This window comes from Capsicum annuum, chromosome 3 (assembly GCF_002878395.1).
Source record: "Capsicum annuum cultivar UCD-10X-F1 chromosome 3, UCD10Xv1.1, whole genome shotgun sequence".
Classification (NCBI taxonomy): domain Eukaryota; kingdom Viridiplantae; phylum Streptophyta; class Magnoliopsida; order Solanales; family Solanaceae; genus Capsicum; species Capsicum annuum.
In genome coordinates this window covers 187,855,674-187,876,649 of record NC_061113.1, presented here as the reverse complement: position 1 = coordinate 187,876,649, position 20,976 = coordinate 187,855,674, and positions in this window count along the sequence as shown.

Here is a 20,976-nt window from a genome sequence, read left to right as displayed (position 1 = left end):
TAACTAGGTGATAAATGTAACCTTTGGATATTACCTTTCTAGCCTTGAGATGGAGATAAAATGACAGTTGGGAGATACCAAACTCCCAGACCACTCAAAAATTGATTCATCAGGAAACTGAAACTTGACCATACGAGTACGCCAGTCTATAGATGCATAACAAGAATAAAGCCAATCCATACCCAGAATAAGGTCAAAATCCACCATGTCTAACTCTTTTAAATCAGCAAATATTACTCTATGAAGAACAGTAACAGGACAATATTTATACACTTGTTTAGCAATAATTGACTCCCCTACTAGTGTGGAAACTAGGAAAGGCTCAGGAATCTTTTCGGGACTCATTTCGAAATTCACAGCTACAAGTGGGGTCACATAAGAGAGACTTGACCCGGGGTCCAACAACACATAAACATCAAAGAAAATGACACAGATCATACCTGTAACAACATCTGGAGAGTCCTCCTGCTCCTGATGGGATCGTAGGCATAGAATCTATTCTGGAGCTGACCGCCAGTACTGCTAGATGAAGCGCCCTGAACAGGGGTGGGACGGGGTACAGGAGTTAGCGCACAAGTAGTCTGTGCCTGAGATCGGGCATCTCTGTTCCCCTGCCTAGCATACGGGCAATCTCTAAGTCTGTGTCCCAGCTTGCCACAATTAAAACCACCCCTCTGATCCACTAAGCACTCATCGGGATAATCTCTACCACACTTAGCACAAGGAGGATAGTGGGGTCTGTTACTTACATTATTCTATAACCTAGACATAGAAGACTTATTCCCTTGCTCCTGCCTGCCTCTAAGAATAGGAGAACTAGCTGATAAAGGTGCTGGTATAGACGAATGACTCTAGAACCATGGATGGTTCCCTCCATAGGTCCTATCCTGACTATACTCATGCTGCTCGAATCTAGTTCACTTGTTACCCCTTACTCTCTCTCTCTCTTATCTTATTTACCTCTATCTGCTGTGTATGCATTATCAACCTAGCCAGATCAGTATCCCTATTCAGCATCATCGTCCTACCCTCTTTTAGTACCAAACTAAAAACACCTATCACGAACTTGCTCATACGAGCTCGGGTGTCAGAAATCAAATCAGGAGCATACTTGACCAACTGGTTGAACTTCAAGCAGTACTCCTTAATAGTCATGGAGCCCTGCCTTAAGTTTATAAACTCCTCAATCTTTTCTTCTCTTATCTCAAATGGAAAGAACTTGTCCAAGAATGCATCTTGGAATACCTGCCAAGTCATACAAGAAATATCCTCACCTCTACCCTTCCTCCACGATACAACCCAGTCATAAGCAATGTCATTCAACCTATAAGATATCAGCTCGACACTTTCTTCCTCAGAAACATACATCACCTGTGTGATTTTTTACACCTCCTCTTTGTATAACTGTGGGTCCTCACCTGCCTTAGACCCATAAAATTCTAGCGGATTCATCCGTATAAAATCATGAATCCTAGCAGTAGCTAAATCACCTCCCTGCTGATTTACAATTGCGGCCTGGTTATTGGCCTGAACATTAGCGATGACTGGTTGGGCTAACGCCTAAAATGCTGCCCAAAACTCAGCATAAGACACTATCTCATTCAAGGGATCAACAGGCTGAGGTTGCTCATTATCATTTCTGCGGGCGTTCGCTCTTCAGAGAGGCATTTTCTGAAATAGGAAACCATGAATTATTAGATGAGAGGGACAACTTTAGGTACAATAGAATCTGAAAGAAATAAATAACCTTTTCCTAAAACGTCTCATAGCCTCTTGCTCATAGATGTGGCGCGCTACACACCGATGATCAAGACTCTACTCAACGCGGCTTGTCAGACTTCCTAGGACTCCTTAAACCTTAGGCTCTGATACCAAGTTTGTAACGACCCAAAATCTCCTCCTAGGATGTCACACGATGCTTAAGGCTACAAGTTGCCCCAATCTAACCCTTTGATCTTGTCACTACATAAAATAATTAATTTTGAGAAGAAATAAACAAACCACTGGCACTAACATATTAAATGATAGAAAATACTTGGCCCAAACGACCACAAAACTAGAAATCTCAACATACTAACAATCTGATAGCTAGTCTGACAAAGCCTCTACTACTTAAGTCTACTAGAGAGCCATTGGGACAGGTCCCTAATTGACTCAAACTGAACTGAAAGCAATAATATGTCTACTAACAATACTGAAATATCTGAAGATAGGTCCTCGAACCATGAGGACTCACCACTATAGATATGTAGACAAGGTACTCAGAAATCACTGACGAGGCTGGGACTGAGCACCTGAACCTACATTATAAGACAAGGTTGCACATAGACGTATATATGGATCAGCACTTGGGAATGTACTAAGTATATGGGGGTGTATGCATTTATAGAAAACAATATCCATACTCTTTAATCAAATCATGCATGCAAATATGAATGACTCACATAGGTTGAATAAGTCTATAATATAAAGCTCATAAATCATGTAGAATGAAGCATGTAACACAAATATCGTGAGTCATTATACTTTAGCTTTAAAATCTGAACTCTTCTCTTATTCTCATTACTTGTATACTAAAGAAAGCTTTAAACAATACTTTCAAACTCATGCATATATCTCATAGAGAGTAAGACTTCTTTAATGCTGAAGAACTTAGAACACTTTTAAACTCAATACACTTGGAACTCGGAATTCTATAACTCTTACTAGTAGGGAAAACTACTTTCTTCTTGGGAAAATTTTACTTCAAGAAACTATTTTGAAAATCTTACTATTAGGGAAATATCACTTATTCCAAAGCTTTAGGGAAAATATTCTATCTCAAGGGAGGTTCTCTTAACCGACATAAACCATGCGAGCTACATGGAGTCCAACGTCTTATCATCCTAAGGAATAAACCTCATGTTGGGAAGAGGTATCATACTCTTTTCAGGGAGTATAACCTCAACTCAGTGATCATTTATCTCAGCCTCGAGCCCATAAATCTCAATCCTATGGTGGCACGTAGTTCTGGGGTATGAAACCGTAGTAACTTACCCAACTTGGTGCTAAATACTACTCCCTTTAGTTAGTTACGCTCATCTCATGGAAATCCACTTTAAAATAATCTCATGGTTCATAAGCCCAACTATAAAATATGTAGTCTCATTTGGAAAAGTGGATTTCAAAGTTACTATGACCATTAAAGTCAAAACTTTCTCAATGATCTCAAAATACCCAAATCATGGGTGCTTATAGCACAAAAGTTCATAAAAACTGAAATCTCAAGTAGGGTTTAATGACCCATAATCAAATATCAAGACTCATCAAAATGCATACTAGATATCATATGGACTCATAAATCATATAAAAATCTGGAATTTACAGCAATTTGTCTCAAAATGTCAACATACTCATGTACTTCAATTTCTAGAACATTGGCAAATCTTAAAATCTCATGCATAGTAACATTGGGTATGATCCCACACTTCAAATTCACAGGAGAACTCATAAATTCATGTATCTTTATAATTTAAAAAAGTTTTGGGAACAAGGATGAAAGAATTGTCCTTGTTCAAACCCCACATACCTTAGATTGTGAAACTAGAAGAACAAGCTTACTTAAAACTCTTCTTCTTACTCTTTGACAGAGGGTTCTTGAAGCCTTGGACTTGGGGAACTCGAATCTCAACTCAATTTATAGAATCTATGGTGAGTTCTTGAATTTCTTGGAGAAAGGTTTTGGGTTTGTTCTTGAGGAAGAAACCCTATCCTTTGGATGTTTTGGGAGATAATGAAGTCATATGCTTCGTTTTGCATATATCTAAGTGTTAAAAGGTGAAAAAGGCCAAAATAATGAACGGAACTTGCGACGGTTGGAGTGATAGTCCATCACTAGTCTGACAGTCCGTCGGATCATCCATCGCACGCTGGTCTGAAAAAGGCCATACTGCCTTAGTTCAATGGTCCTAGCGGCGGTCCGTCGCTAGCTTGATGGCCCGCTGTCTTGGCCATCACACTTGGGCCAGAAGAGAGAGTCGCTGCCTTGGTTACAATGGTCTGTCGCAAACTGAACGGTCCATCAACTTTTCTGTCGCACCTGGGCAGTTTTGACAACTCTCAGTAAAACGACCATAACTTCTCACCCCGATATCGGATTTGGACAAAATTGGTATCGTTGAAAAGATAATTTAATTATCTACATAACAAAAAGTTGATATTAGGGAAATTATACACAATTTAAAATATTTCTCACTTCATAAATCAAATCTTACTCTTTTTAAAGATGAAACTCGACTTAAAGAAAATATGGGGGTATTACAGTTTAGTTCTAAGAATTAGGACTATCAGCACAGTCAATTAGTATCAATAATTACAGATTATTAGTTACTTAGTATCATAACTTAGTACTTAGTGTTAGAAAAGCTCGGTTATTTTAATGCCTCGATTCCCAAGAACCGAAATGCCACACGGTGCTTATAATCTCGAAGGACCACAAGCTAACCCTTTTTTCTGATATCTGTAACTGTTCACTGCATAATATAATAAAATACATGCGAAAATTGGCTAACACTTGACATAAGGTCAAGCATCTAGAAATATACAATACCTTAAACTACACACTAATACATCTGTCTGAAAAGCCTCTACACTGCCTGAACTGTGGAGTTTAAGGGACAATTCCCCCAACTAACTCCGTCTACTAAAATCAAATATTGTAATAACAACATCCTAGGATGATGAGGACTCACTGCTGCACCCACTGCTGCTATACAAGTGACTTCTAAGATGCTCCAAGTTTCACTCCTCTGAACCTATGGTGCCCCAAAATAAAAGAACACCATAGCGCGAATGGGTCAGTACTAAGATGTACTGAGTATCAAGAAAGGAAGGCTAAATGCAAGGGCTTATGCATGAACATTTAATCAACAGAATAATCATGAAAATAACGAACGAGTACACATATATAAATACACAGTTCACAACCACTATAACAATTATAATGACTCTAGATACCACAGCTCGGATACCACTTTATTGTCCTTGGAACTCACTACTATACTGGGGTACTGCATTACTGAATCACAGGATACCAATACTGATCAATCGAATACACTCTCACCCCTGACTCCTGAAGATTTATACTGACACAAAAATCATGGGAATTAGTTACATAACTCATCATGACTCCTCATAAGCAACTGAATATATGGGGGTGCACGCAATAATTTGAATAATATCTTTGATTTCATAAAACATGCGTATGGAAAATGAAGACTCACATGGCTTGAATTTCATTATCCATACTTGTCATAATATTATAGAGAGGAAAACATAAGTAAAATCCCATAAATCATCATAAAATTATCAATATTCATCATAAATTCTCATAACTCATCATAGACAACCAAACACATCAACTCAAGACTCGGAGCGACTCGATAGTTCAAGAAACATACTCTTATGCACAGGGAGTTTTCTATAACTGACAACCCTACGTGAGCCGTGTGGAATACCAATATTTGCCCTCCTATGGAGAGCACTCCCATTGGCGGGAGTGTTGTACTCTTGCCAGGGAGTACAACCTTAAAGCTTTCATAATCACAATTCGGCTCTCTGGCCAACAATATCATCATAAAAAATGCTATGGTGGCACATAGGTTTGGGAAAATACCAAAATTTCCCTTTCAGTGCTAAGTAATACTCCCCGACTAGCTCAGAACGTGTTAGGAAATCCACCACAACATCATAAGGGTCTATCATAAAGACCAAATCAAATCTCTCTCTCATTTATCAAATCATATCAATTTGTAGATTCCTAACTCAACACATTTTAGATCAAAACATTTTAATTTTCCTCAACATCAACATGGTATCAATAACATAGTATTTCATCTCTGTGAGCTTAAAGTCAATATAAAGCATCCCGACTCTGCGGATGCAAATCAATATTCTCAAAAGATCATTCTTTCATAGCTTTTGAAAAGCATTTAAGATCTTCAAATCATAGTAAGATTTATGTCGTAATGTAACTCAATTCATGGCTCTTATATCAAGAATTCTCAAAAAAATAATTTCATAGTAGTGGTATGCAATTTATGGCATAAAATCTCAATTCACGAAAACAAGATAATAAGGTTATTATGTATACCAATATTGGACGATTCAAAGTTCGATAAATCATATCTTGAAAACACTTGAAATATCAACTCATGGTAGAAATATGAAATTCACCATATCAAATCATAACTTGGGAATAATAAAGTAATCATGTACATCAAAGCTTAAACAATTTATATTTTTCATAACCTCATAATTCGTCATTAAAACATCTTGGGTATTTACTCACTTTACAAAATCATGAAATTCCAATGATAAAATCAATTCTTTGGGCACAAGAATGAAAAGATATTATTGTTCAAAACCCCACATACTAAGTTCTCACGGAATTCATGTTAAGTTCTCAAATCATCGGAAATTCATCGATTGTAGCATGACTAAGATTATTGCGGAACTGACTCAGCTCTAGACCAGCAGATTATTTCGGGCATACGTACCCCCAACAATCAATAATATAAGTAATACATAGTATACAACAACGCATATTCACATGCCTACAGGCCATCATGCACTATGTATTCATTAACACCTCACACCAATCATTTGAAGATCATATTCATATACAAGTATTGGGATCTCATGCCATTACATCGTAGATCATTCAACAAGGATGCATATGGTTAAGAAAGAATACAACATAACATACTTCATCCAATTGGGATACACACAAATAACATACATTCAACACATCATGGTTCACTTCTTAAGGTTCTTTCCTTTAAGATCTTGATATATGCAATTCTACCCATAATTAGACATTTCACACTTAGTGTGGCCTAATGGCCTTACCATTTCCCTCAATCATCATAGTAAACACGTAGCATGCAAGTATGGTATGAACTCATCACTTCGATCACAATGGGTCATACGATCCATTCTTCTTCAACTAGGCATTTCTACAATTACCTTGCATGCACCATTTAGGCATAGGTCAGTATGAACAATTACATGTGCTACAACACCATCATTCATCTTAATTCCACCAACTAAATCCATCGTCTGCACTTAAAATCATATCATAAGCCTTCCACACAACATCCCCAATTTTAGACAATAACATGGAGTTCATGTTGAACGTATACATAGAAAGTAGTCTAGTCATTTAGAACTTATTATATCCTAAGAACGTAAATTTATAGCCTCTTAGACAATTCCACTAACACCTTACATGCACTTTTAGGCATTGGTGAATTTGTCAAATTCTCATGTTTTCCGCCACCCCATATATCTCATCCAACACATATAATCATCACATGCATATATCAACCAACATACACCATCACCACACACATATATATATATATCAACCAACATGCATAATCATCATATATATATCAAGTAACATACATAATCCTCATATATATCTCAACCATCAAATATCAATCAACATATATATATATACATCATCAAAGTCTAGAACACACACACACACACACACATATATATATACATAACTTAAACTTTCAGAAAGGGATTCATGGACTCTATGGACGAAAGGAGTCCATAGATAAACACTTGCATACCTTAGATTTCGTGGCCAGAAGAGATTGACGGAAGGAATTCTTGAATCAAAGCCTCCAATTAATTTCCCCTAATTCAAAACCCTAACCCTAACTTGATATATGTATATATATATATATATATATATATATATATATATATATATATATACATACATATAAGAGAAATAAGAGAAAAATAATACAAGTTCTCAGCTGAATGGGGTATTTATAAAGGTTTAAAAGAGTGGTGAAAGACCAAAATGTCCCTAAAAAATAAATAAAACCCGAATCTGTCCTTCAGTGATCTATCCGATAGGCTGAAGTAAATTGGCCATAACTTTTTACTCTGATGTCCAAATTGGATGAAAACAATTTTATTCGAAAGAAGACTCTCAGAGATTTCCGTTGATATATAGCAGCTCACACAGCTCATTATGTACAAAGAGTTATGATCATTTGAAGTTGACCAAAAAAAATTTCCTGGCTGTAGTATTTTTTTCCTGCATATTTTACTGTTCACAGTTTGATCAGAATGGTCGTAGTTTGATCGAAATGGTCGTAAATCATCACTCGAGTGTCCGTTTGGGTGATCCACATATCGTTGGAAAGCTTATTCGATGCTATACGAAATGGTAGGTCGAAATCCAAGAAATAACACACAAAAAAATTATAAATCATTATCAAAGATAGGATCCAATATGTTTACGCACAAAATTTTGATGAAAAATTTTCTGGGGTATTACAGTTATAGTATATATATGCGCTGTATTGCATACCCATCAATTTCAGTAGTAATAGTTATCCATGTACTCTTATATTTAGTTACTCTATATCATTTAGTCAGTTATTATTCATGCATATGAAGCCTTGCATTCAGCCTTATCTCATTTAGCATACCTGTACATTCCCATGTACTGATCGCATACCCATTTTTTGTGCTATGATGTTTTAATTCATAGGTTCGGATGCTCAGGTTCCTAATAATGTGTGAGATAATGATAACAAATTTGAGGATTTTAACTAAGAATAATTGTGAAGTCTTAAGCAACTTTTGTCGTTTTTGATTGCTTTATGTTTGATTTTACAGAAGAAGCTAAGATCTAGAGAACCAACAAGAATGGAAGAAAATGAGCTAAAATCTGAAGTAAATAAAGGTGAAGTGTGACTAACGACATTTGTGATAAGTCATCAGCCCTGTGGTAAGCTATCAACTTTATCGTCAGCAATAGACAGAGAATTGGCCTAAGTTGAAAACTATGATGACATTTTGTGATAGGATGTCAAGAAGCTGATAAGTCATCAAGATTGCCGTCAACCTAAGGCAGAACATGAGAGCTGAGGAAAAGCCTTGACGACATTTGTGATAGGTCATCAAGGAGTTGATAGGGCATCACCGTTTGTCATCAGCGTTAGGCAGAGAGTACCAAAAGCATAAAGGAAGCTGACGACATTTGTGATAAGTCGTCAGCCTCCTGATAGGCTATCACAAATGGCGTCACCTAATTCAAGGAATTTCTAAATTTTATTATTTTATTTCCATAATTATGGTGAACTATTTAAAGCCTTGTTTAGGGTTTTCTGAAGAGTTCTGAACCTGAGTTTTGAGACACATATTTTTGTTATTTTCTCTCTCTAGTTTCTTGGCTTGAAAAAAAGCAATTACTTTGAAGAGATTTTAATCATTACTTTAGGATTTCTACTTTGATCTAATATGAGAAACACTCGTTGCTATTCATCTTGCTGTAAGTTCATCTTTCAAATTATGAATTCAATTTATTGTATCGATTATTACATTATGCGTGGTTAAATCCCTTTAACTCGAATTATGGGATCTAAGGGTTAGGTCTTGGTAAGTTTCTAAGTGTTCAAGATTGTAAAGGTAATAGGACTCCTTGATAATTCTGAGGTTTTAATTATTATCTATTGGTTACAAACGATAGATAGAACCTTCTTTGATTTGCTTGAGATAAGAAATCAACTATAGTAGGAAGTGAATTATTGACAGGGACTTGGAAACTACCAACCATCCGTTTAATAATTGACACTGTAACAAAGTTAATTAACCTGAGGTAAAGTCTAGTCAGTGAATATGAATTCCCTAAGTATGAGATGATTAGGTAATTAAATGCTTAAGTGTGTTGAGAGACATTTAGGCATAACTTCGATAAAGACAATCTATTGTTCCTAACTATCGTGAGAATCTTGAATCACTATTAGCATCTGTCAAGTACCAAAACCCATAGTGAACATAATTATGGTTTTTCATAAACTCTTGATTACAAACACTAAAACTAAAGTGACCAACAATTATTTGTTGATCATCAAAAACCCCCCATTTTATATTTTTGTATCATTTGTTTGAATTTAACTTATAGCTTTAGTTTCAAACTAGTTTAATCGCCACTCACATTGTTCCCTGTGGATTCGACCCTTACTCCAAAGTTAGATAAATATATTGATGATGACCGCCGTGTACTAAATTGACGTGTAAGTTGAGCGTTATAAAAAATGGAGCCATTGCCGGGGAACAATTTGGCATATTGAGTTGGTTTAAAATTTTAGCCTACTTACTTGAATTCAAACTTGTAAATATTTGTTTTTAGTTTACTTTTATTTCTTGTGTTAGGTAGCTTTTTATTTTAGTTGACTTACTATTATGGAATCATGGAATGAACATGATCTTGGTGGTTGGAAATCTTATCTTGATGATCCATGTCCATATTGTGATGGACCTCACTTTTGGCAAGACTGTAGATATGCTCCCCCGAGAGAGATGTGTGCACCATCTCCATCCTATCAGGAGTATGATTGTTCTGTATATGGTGGTCAAGATGGATATTGGAGTGATTGCCCAAATGCCCCCTCCCCCCATTGTGCTAACCCAAATTCTAGTTCTTTCTATGATTTTGATAGTTCTTTTAGTTAAGAAAAGAAAGAACGAAACACCGAAAAAAGTGGCATTGAATTATGCTTCAACCAATATTGAATTATGGACAAAATGAATGATATCATATGTGATATACGTCAAGACATTAGGGCATTTAACAGGGAAAGAGAAATGATAGGGGAGATGGATATCGAGGTCAATCATCTATGGCACTCTTCTACATTATGTTTAGATGATATCTTGTCTGTGGAATCATTTAGACTAATCGAAGAATGTAAATATGATGAGAAAGTATCCTATACTGATGATGAGATTGATGTTGATCAACCCTTGGAGATTTCCCAACCAACTGAACCAACCATGAGGGATGATGCCAAGATTGGGGAAATGGTGCTAGAGGCAAAAAAAGAAACCAAGCACAATCCTTGTGTAGACTCTAGTCCATTTGGGGTAAAGATACTAATAGGGATGCTACTCCAAAAGTAAGAGTTAGTCCTCATTCGAACCACTTTTCAACATTATGCCTGGTGGATATGATGAAAGTCAAATCACCCAAGCAAATGATGAATTTTGAAAATAAGGAGGAAAAGTTTTTACATTTTAGAGTTTATCTTTCCAAAAGGATATACCACAACTCCAATCGTAAAAGCCAAGAAGCCTACAGATCAATGTCCATTTAGTGTCTTTTAAAGATTGCACTACTTCCCAATGGGCCCACACAAAAGTTTAATGCAAAATTGGGCAAACTGTTTAAGTCTTTGAAATAGCGTGGTAGAACATTCCTTATCATGCCCTCACCTTTTCCCAACGGACCTAAAGAGAGTAAAGATCGAAAGATGGATCAATAATTCAAATCGTCTAAGGGGAGGGATAAAGGATGACTGAATGATGTCGTGCTGCGACACTAAATTAGGTACTTCTTAGGAGGCAACCCAAGGTATTTTGTTGTTTGTATTCGTATTATATGATTAACATCAGATCTTTGCACCCATGGTGCCACAGATATGTTCCTGACTCTCTTGTTTTGGTTTGATGCATTGGGGATAATGTATGATTATAAGTTAAGGGTGGGACTACTTGTGGGTGTTGATGTCCTCTTGGGGTTTTTGTTGTCGTGCCTCTTTTCCCCAGAGTCTTGTTCCTAGTAGAGCCGGCATTTTTAGGCGTATTGTGATTTGTTATAAAATGTTGTAGTTGACTAGGAGAAATACAAGTACCTTAGGCATTTAACATGTTTTTGTGATTTTTGAGCACCTCTCCAATAGACTGAGTATTTAATTGTGTGAATTGCATCTGATTGTGACCACTGTGCATCTTTGTATGGCATTAGTTTTAGTGATGCAGTAATCATTACTAAATAACTACATGAACTGAATAAGTAGTAACTTGTGATATACTTGTGTGCCAAGTGCGTGTGAGATCTTACTCAGTTCTCGTTGTATGTTAAAATCCAGAACTTGCCTGGTTAGTCTTACCTTGGTTGAAGAATAGGGGTTAGGAAAGGATCATAGGCTATTTTGATATTAGCTTACTTTAAGCCTAAATAACCTTCCCTGTATGTAGAATATCCCTTGATCCCTGCTTTGAGCCTGATTGCTATTTCTTTTTATGACACCTGTCACTTTTCTAGTTTATATCATAATGAACCTGTTTTAGCCCTGGTCCTCCTTGGACACTGTGCACCTTAACTTAGGGAAATGGCCTAAGTTGAGGGTAGCTATCATAGGAGTGAGTGATGTAAAATGAGTAGGAAGAAAAGTAGAGTAAAAGAAAAGAATAAAAAGTTGAGTAAGGTAGAAAAGAGCAAGAAAAAAAAAGTTGTTAAAAAAAAAGTAATTGAGAAAAGGTTGCACCCATCCTAAATAATTGTGATCGAGAAAAGGGAAGAGCGAAAAAGGCTAATAAGTGAAACCCCAAAAATCTAGTGTAGTGTCAAGGAGGCTTAGTCACTTTAAATACCATCGAGTATCATACCATCCCCTAGCCTACATTACAAGCCTAAGAGAAGTCCTATAGTGATCCTAGCTGACCTATCTGAAGATCTGGTAATGAAAATTAGGGCAAGCCTATGGTACTTGGCATACACTGATTGGAACTTCGTTCTGAGAGTGAGTGCTTTGATTGTCCCCATGGTTACATATATAATTCCTGATATGAGATGAGGGGTATTTCTTTGTTGTGAGGGCACATTGGTTACATTGCTAGTTACTAATTTGTTCGGTGGTGTAATACTGGTCTATGCATGGTTGTTATAGCTGAATTGATGCCACATCTTGATTCCTGTGTGTTTCATTGGTGTTCTTCATTGTACTTAAATTGACTGACTTTGGAGATAGTGAAAGTGTTTTGAGATGATATAGATGATTGACTACCAAATGTGCTTTGTATTCTCTTAGTTGTGCTGAGTTGCTTGAGGACAAGCAATTGTTTTAAGTTGAGGGTGTTGATGTATGAGCTAATGCTAACATATTTGAGGCTTTTAACTAAGAATAATTGCAAAGTCTTAAGCAACTTTTGTCATTTTTCGTTGCTTTATGATTGATTTTGCAGTAGAAGCTAAGATGCTAGAGAACCAACAAGAATGGAAGCAAATGAGCTGAAATCTGAAGTAAATAAAGGTGAAGTGTGGTTGATGACATTTGTGATAAGTCATTAGCCCTGTGATAAGCTATCAGCTTCATTCTTAGTAGCAGATAGAGAATTGGCCTAAGTTGAAAGCTGTGACGACATTTTATGATGGACGTCAAGATCTCTCCTTCTTATGTCTGCATAAGATTTCTGACGACTCTGAGCTGCTTTCAATCTCTCTCGAATCAACTAAACTTTCTCTATAGCTTCAAACACCATATCTGGCCCAATCAAAGCGACCTCACCCACTTTTAACCAATTGACAGGTGATCTACATCTCTGCCCATACAGAGCCTCAAACGGGGCCATCTGAATGCTAGAATGGTAACTGCTATTGTAGGCAATCTTGATCAACGGAAAGTGGTCATTCCAACTACTTTTGAAATCAAGAACACATGCCCTCAACATATCCTCTAAGGTTTGAATGGTCCTCTCTGCCTAATCATCTGTCTGCGGATGAAAAGCTGAATTAATATGAACTTGGGTACCAAGACCCTTCTAAAAGGCTTTCCAAAACTGAGAGGTAAACTGAGTACCCCTATCTTAAATGATGGACAAGGGAACTCCATGCAATCTAACCAACTCTCTGATGTACGACTTAGCATAATCTTCAGTTGTCTAGGATGTCTGAACTAGCAAGAAATAGGCTGATTTGGTCAATCTGTATATAATAACCCAAATCAAATCATGTTGACGACGCGAATGGGGTAACCCTATCATAAAGTCCATGTTCACCTCTCCCCACTTCCAGATGGGAATATCAAACTTCTGTAATATGTCATCAGGTCTTTGGTTGTCTACCTTAACCTGTTGATAAGTTGCACACTTGGCTACAAATTATACGATATCTTTCTTCATACCACTTCACCAATAGACTTCCTATGAATTGCGGTACATCTTGGTGTCTCCTGGATAAATGGAGTAACGTTCACCATGCACTTCTTCCATAATCCACTACCTCAAACCGTCAACACATGGCACATAAAATCTATTCTGGTATGTCAACACACCATCTCCCCCTTGGGAGAAAACCTTTACCTTTTGGCCTTTAACTGACCCCTTCAGTTTGACCAAACTAGAATCCTTATCTTGCTTCTCCTTCACTTCAAAAACTAGAGAAGATTCTGAACTACTCTGAACCCAAATATTCCCCTTTAGCTGAGTCAACCAACCTCATACCCAATCTAGCTAATCAGTGAACTTCTCAAACTAATTCTCTCTTATCATTCTCCACATGGGCAACACTGGCCATAGACAATCTACTATAGGCATCTACCACTATATTGGCCTTGTCTGGATGATACAACACACTTATATCATAATCCTTCAACAATTCTAACCACCTTCTCTGACAAAGATTTAAATCCCTCTGAGTGAACACCTGATGCAAACTTTTATGATACGTGAATACATCAATATGCACCCTATAAAGATAGTACCTCCAGATTTTCAATGCAAATACCACAGCAGCTAGCTCAAGATCATGGGTAGGGTTATTCTTTTCATGAGGCTTAAGCTGTCTAGAGGAATAGAATATAACCTTACCTCTCTGCATTAAAATGCAACCCAGATTGATTCTAGAAGCATCACAATATACAACAAATCCATCTGTACCATCAGGTAGCGCTAAAACTGAGGATGAAGTGAGTTGAGTCTTCAACTCCCGAAAACTCTTATGATAGGAATCTAACCACTGAAACTTAACTTTCTTCTGAGTTAATCTAGACATGGGGGATGCAATAGATGATAAACCCTCAACAAAACATCTATAATAGACAGCTAAAACCAAGAAACTTTTGATGTCTGATAGAGAGATAGGTCTAAGATAGTTTCTTACTACTTCTGTCTTTTAGGGATTAACTCTAATGCCACAACTGGGAATAATATGGCCGAGTAAATCTACTGCTCTTAGCTAAAATTCACATTTACTGAATTTGGAGAACAATTGGTGATCCCTAAGAGTTTGCAACACAATTCTAAGATGGTTTGCATGGTCATCCTTACTACAAGAATAGACAAGAATATCATCAATAAAGACTATTACAAATATGTCCAAATACTATTTGAACACTCATTTCATCAAGTCCATGAAGGTTGTTAGGCCATTTGTTAACCCGAAGGACATGACTAGAAACTCAAAATGACCATAACAGGTTCTAAAAGTTGTCTTTGGAATATCACATTCCCTTACTCTAAGTTGATAATAGCCGGATCTAAGGTCTATCTTGGAGAATAACTTGCAACTTAGGGTTGGTCGAATAAGTCATCAATCCTAAGAAGAGGATATTTGTTTTTGATTGTGACTTTATTCAGCTGACGATAGTCAATGCACATTCACAAAGAACCATCTTTCTTTCGCACGAATAGGACGAGAGCACCCCATGGAGAGATACTGGACCTTATGAAATATTTATCTAACAGATCTTTAAGTTGCTCTTTTAACTCCTTAAGATCGTCTGGAGCCATACTATATGGAGGAATGGAGATAGGCTGAGTATCTAGAAGAAGGTCAATACCAAATTCAATTTCCCTATTGGGAGGTACCCCAGGCAAATCTTCAGGAAAACCTTCAGAAAACTCATTGACTAAACAGACTAACTGAACTATTGGAACCTCAAACTTAGTATCTTTGACTCGAACTAGATAACAGATGCTCCTTTTTGAGATCAACTTTCTGGCCTTAATATAGGATATAAAATGACTCTTGGGAGACACTGAATTAACTTCTAACTAAAAGATTGACTCATCTAGAAACTAAAACTTCACTATTTGGGTGCGACAATCTATAGATGCATAACAAGAATGGAGCCAATCCATGCCCAGAATAAGGTCAAAATTGAGCATATCTAATTCCATTAAGTCTGCTAACATGATCTTATGAAGGACAGTGATAGAACACTTTCTATAGACTCGTTCGACAACAACTGACTCACCGACTAGGGTAGAAACCAAGAAGGGCTTAGGAAGTTTTTCAGTACCTACTTCAAAATTTACTGCAACTAGTGGGGTCACATAAGAGAGATTTGACCCTAGATCTAACAACACATAAATATTAAAATAAAAGACATGAAGCATACCAGTAACAAATCTGGTGAACTCTCCTACTTCTGATGGGATTGTAAAGCATAAAACCAATTCTAGCATTGACCACCACCAGTACTGGATGATGCGCCCTAAGAAAGGACTGGGTGATCTAGAGGAGCTGGTGTGCTAGTAGCCCGAGTCTGGGGATGAACATCCTTGTTTCCATGCTTAGCATGCAGACACTCTTTGATTTCATATCCCAACTTACCACAACCATAACAATCTTTCTATCCTAACAAATACTCACTAAGATAATTCTTACCACACTTAGCACATGAAGGATAACTGGGTTTTTACTCACACTATTCTGAGATCTGGGCATAGAAGTCTTACCCCACTGCTCCTGCCTAGTTATGGGGTGATAGCACTGGCTAAAGATGAAACTAGCATAGATAAACGACTATGAAACTATAAATGATTTCATCCTCCAGACCTTGTTTGGCCATATTTAAACTACCCGATTCTAGCCTTCTTATTTCCCTTCTTTCTTCCCTTCAATTTTTCTACCTTAATCTATTGAGCATGAATCATCAGCCTAGCAAGATCTATATTCTCTATAAGCATGGTAGTCCTATACTCCTTGACTACCAAACTAGATACTCTAGTAACAAACTTACTCATACTCAACCTAGGCTCAGCTAATATATTAGGGGCATACTTAGACAACTGGTTGAACTTAAGGCAGTACTCTTTTCCTATCATTGAGCCCTGCCTCAGGTTCATAAACTCCTCTACCTTAGGTTTTGTCATTTCATGTGGAAAGAACCTATCTAAAAATGCATCTTAAAACACCTGCCAACTCATAGGAGCAATATTCTTACCTCTACTATTCTTTCACAGAACCACCCAATCATACACCACATTTTTCAGCCTATAGGATGCCAACTCTACACTCTCCTCCTCAGTAACATGCATAATTTGGGTGATCTTTCTCACCTCATCTAAGTAAAGTTGTGGGTCCTCACCTGCTTTTGACCCAAAGAGCTCAGGCAGATTTATTCTCATAAAGTCACGAATTCTGGCTGCTGGTAAATCTCTATTCTACTAAAGTGGGACTACCGCCTGATGGTTTCCCTGAACATTGGCAGTCATAGCTTGGGCTAATACCTGAAAGTCAGCCTAAAACTCAGCATGGGATACATTCTCATTCAGAGGGTCAGTAGGCTAGGGTGGTTGGTTATTATTTCTGCATGCATCAACTCGATGAGGAGGCATATTTAACTATCATGTAAGAGCACGAGTTAAAAGCAGATAGAGACATTATAAGCATGATAGATCATGAAAGAAAAGGGTGATTTTCTAAAATGTCCTATAGCCTCTTGCTCATAAATGTGGTCCGCTTCACACCCATGATCAAGACTCATCGTAACACAGATTGTCTGACTCCCTAGGACTCTTATAACCTTATGCTCTGATACCAAGTTTGTAATGCCTTAAAAATAGGTCCCGATGTGTCACACGGTGCTCAAGACTATGAATGGCCTTAAGCTAACCCTGCAAGCCTTCTAATGAATCTAAAGCTCCTAATAAAGAAATATAGATATATAATCAAAGCTAAAATATGGAATTTTGTCTTAGCTAAGCTAAAATTATCTAAACATGATAACTGAAAATATTAGACTTAAAAGTCGGGACAATCAACACTAGAAATCTAAATCATAACTAGCAGTCTGATAAGCCCCTACTACTAATAACTAGAAAGCCACTGGAACAAGCCCCCAGCTAACTCAAACTAACTGAAAATACTGAATCAACTACTGTAATAAACTAGAAAATTTTAATGACTGGGTCCCCAAACTATGAGGACTCACCAACTATCAGTATGTAGATAGAGATGCTTGAAATCACTCACGTTACTGAAACTGAGCATTTGAACCTACATTATGAGACAATGTAGCACATAGATGTATCTATGGATCAGTACTTCTAAAATGTACTGATATATTGGGGTGAAATGCATAGTAAAATAGTGAGGAAATACATATATCTTTCTCATAAATAATGCATGCTAAGTAATAATGGCTCACTTTAGCTTGAGTAATTGAAAGTTATAATAATAAATCATGAATGATAAAATATACTATATGAATGTTGTGATCCACCACACTTAGTTCTAAATCTGTACTTGAAATCTATTTTCAATCATACATGCTAAGTGCATAAGGACTCACTTCTGTATTTGTAAACTGAAAGCTGAATTCTAGTAGCTGATGTCTTATATAAAATAATATCAGAATAAAATCGTGAGCCTTTACACTTAGTTTCTAAAAGATTTTCTGGTATTCTTTACTCTTTTCGATATGGAGTTTTTTCTAATTGACATACACTATGTGAGCTATCACAGTGTCCTACATCTAGTTCCCTTATAGGAAAATCTCACATTGGGGAGAGGTGTCATACTCTTGTCAGGGAGTATGACCTAAGCTAAGTGATCACATCTGTAACTATCATCCATATATAGATGGGAAAAATCTAATAATCTGAACCTAAATGGCTCATAGTTCGGGGCATGTAAACATACCTAACTCAATGCTAAATACTACTCCCTTTAATCTATTTACTCATTCTGTAGGAAATCTACTTTTAAAACTAGTATAAGGGTTTATAATGAAAACCACTTGTGTATCTGTTAAATGTAAACTATAATTAAAACTGTAAAGTCAAATCCATATCTAAGCTGAGATCAAAAGATCAACTCTTCATCAAAATCGAAAAATAACTAATGATAAGGTTCTTAAAGCAATGTCATTCTTGAAATATCAATATTCAACTAGGGCTTAGTAACTCATGCATCAAATTTATGTCAAATCATCATAAGTTCATGATAAATAATGAAAATATTGATAATTCAATTCTAAATCTGGAAATTAATGTCATACACATAAAAAGACGAAAGTAGACATGCAATTCAACATCCAAATCACTTGTGATCTCATAATCTTCAAATATTAATGACTGGGTATAAACCCTAGACTGAAATTCATATAATTTCATGTAAAATTCAACTTTAAAACTAATTTTGGGCATAAGGATGAAAGGATTATCCTTGTTCATAACCACACATACCTTAATTGATGAATAATTGAAGAAGCTTGAACTTTGAGTTCCTATTTGTTCTTTTGAAGATCGATTCTTGAAGATAGCTCTTGAAGACTGATTCTTGAAGATATTCAATTGGGATTCTTGAATTTTTTATTATCTTGGAAAAAGAATTGTGGAATTTCGGTTTCTTGAGGATTTGAAATTGAAGTTCTAGAGTTTCTTGGAGAGAAATCTTATGAATAATGAGCGTATTAGGCTTAGAATAGGTTTAATCTAGTGTTTTTCATGATTTGGGGGCTTGGCAAATGACTAGATTGTCCTTTAAAATTTTATGTTTGAAACTGAAATCCCAATTTTGGGGCTCAGCGCGATGCGGCGCCATCGCGGTGGCTTACTGGAAAAAGGACAAGTGTCATTTTGCACCATGGCACGACGCAGCGTAATCACGTTGCGTCACTGAAAAAGGCCGAGTGGTATTTTGGACTTCACCGAAGCGTGGCGTAATCGTTGTGAGCTACTGTAAAATAGAGAATTGCGAATTCGCCCTCCACCGTGACGTGGTGGCCTATTATTTGTCACTAAAAGGGACATAACTTCTCTATCGTGTATCGAATTTAAGAGAAATTGGTATCATTAGTAAGCTAATTCAATTATCTATATTTTGGTGGGTCTAGAGCTGGAAAATTCCACTTGTATCAAGAGTTATACATTTTTAAAGTTATCCCTTGACACATTAGGAGCTAAACGGAACTAAGAAAAGTACGGGGTATTACAAAAGTTGATTAAATCAACTATTTATGATCTAACTGTCTACTTTCATATTATTATTTTTGTTGATTTGTGATCTTCTAACTCCTTGGAATTTTATAGGGAATGACAAGAATCCCCTTGTCATTCTACTTATTACAAAACAGTTACATACGATTGCAATGGTGGGGGTTAACTTAATTAAGCAACCAAATGAGCATACTTTTGCCATCTTTTAAGGTATTTTTTTTAATTGTACAACATCAACAATATATTCCTTTCCTCTATGATTCATAATGAGGATGAAAATCTCATTTCTATATAATAAAATGGCATATGATTTGGTTAAATATGATACTCCTATCTAAGATAAGATAGTCATAATAATCAAATTCAGCAACTATTCCTAAAAGGTTAATAATACTACATAAATAGAGTAGGTTCAAAAAGATCATACATCATCGAAGAATCAAATACGATTAATATTAAGGAAATAAATATGATACTACAAAAACTGAAGGACTGTAGGATGATTACTTATATTTGTAGCATCACTTCTACCTTCTCTACTACCACACACACCACCTCCTCTACTTCCTCTATGACCCCGTCTCCTACCACCATTCCTACCTTGACTACTTTTTCCCTCATCATATACATTAAAGTATCCAGAACCCCATCTCTACAAAAGGCATTTTAGCGTGAAGATCTATTTTTGTTGATCTGGGGCCTTTCACATGAACAAACTTCCCTCGAATTTCTTATGAATATTGCATCACTATCAGAGTCAGAATCAGGATCGTTAGAGACAACCATGTCATCATCCCAGTTCAAGTATGCTTTGAAACGATCTTTAAAAACATTCTTCAAGTCCCTACATTTAACATGATAGTCCAAAGCGATGTCGCAATTTTTATCGAACCATTCCTTTAGTGTATTATACTTTTGGTACTCGTTGGTCATTGTTGGGTACCCTCCTGGGAAAAA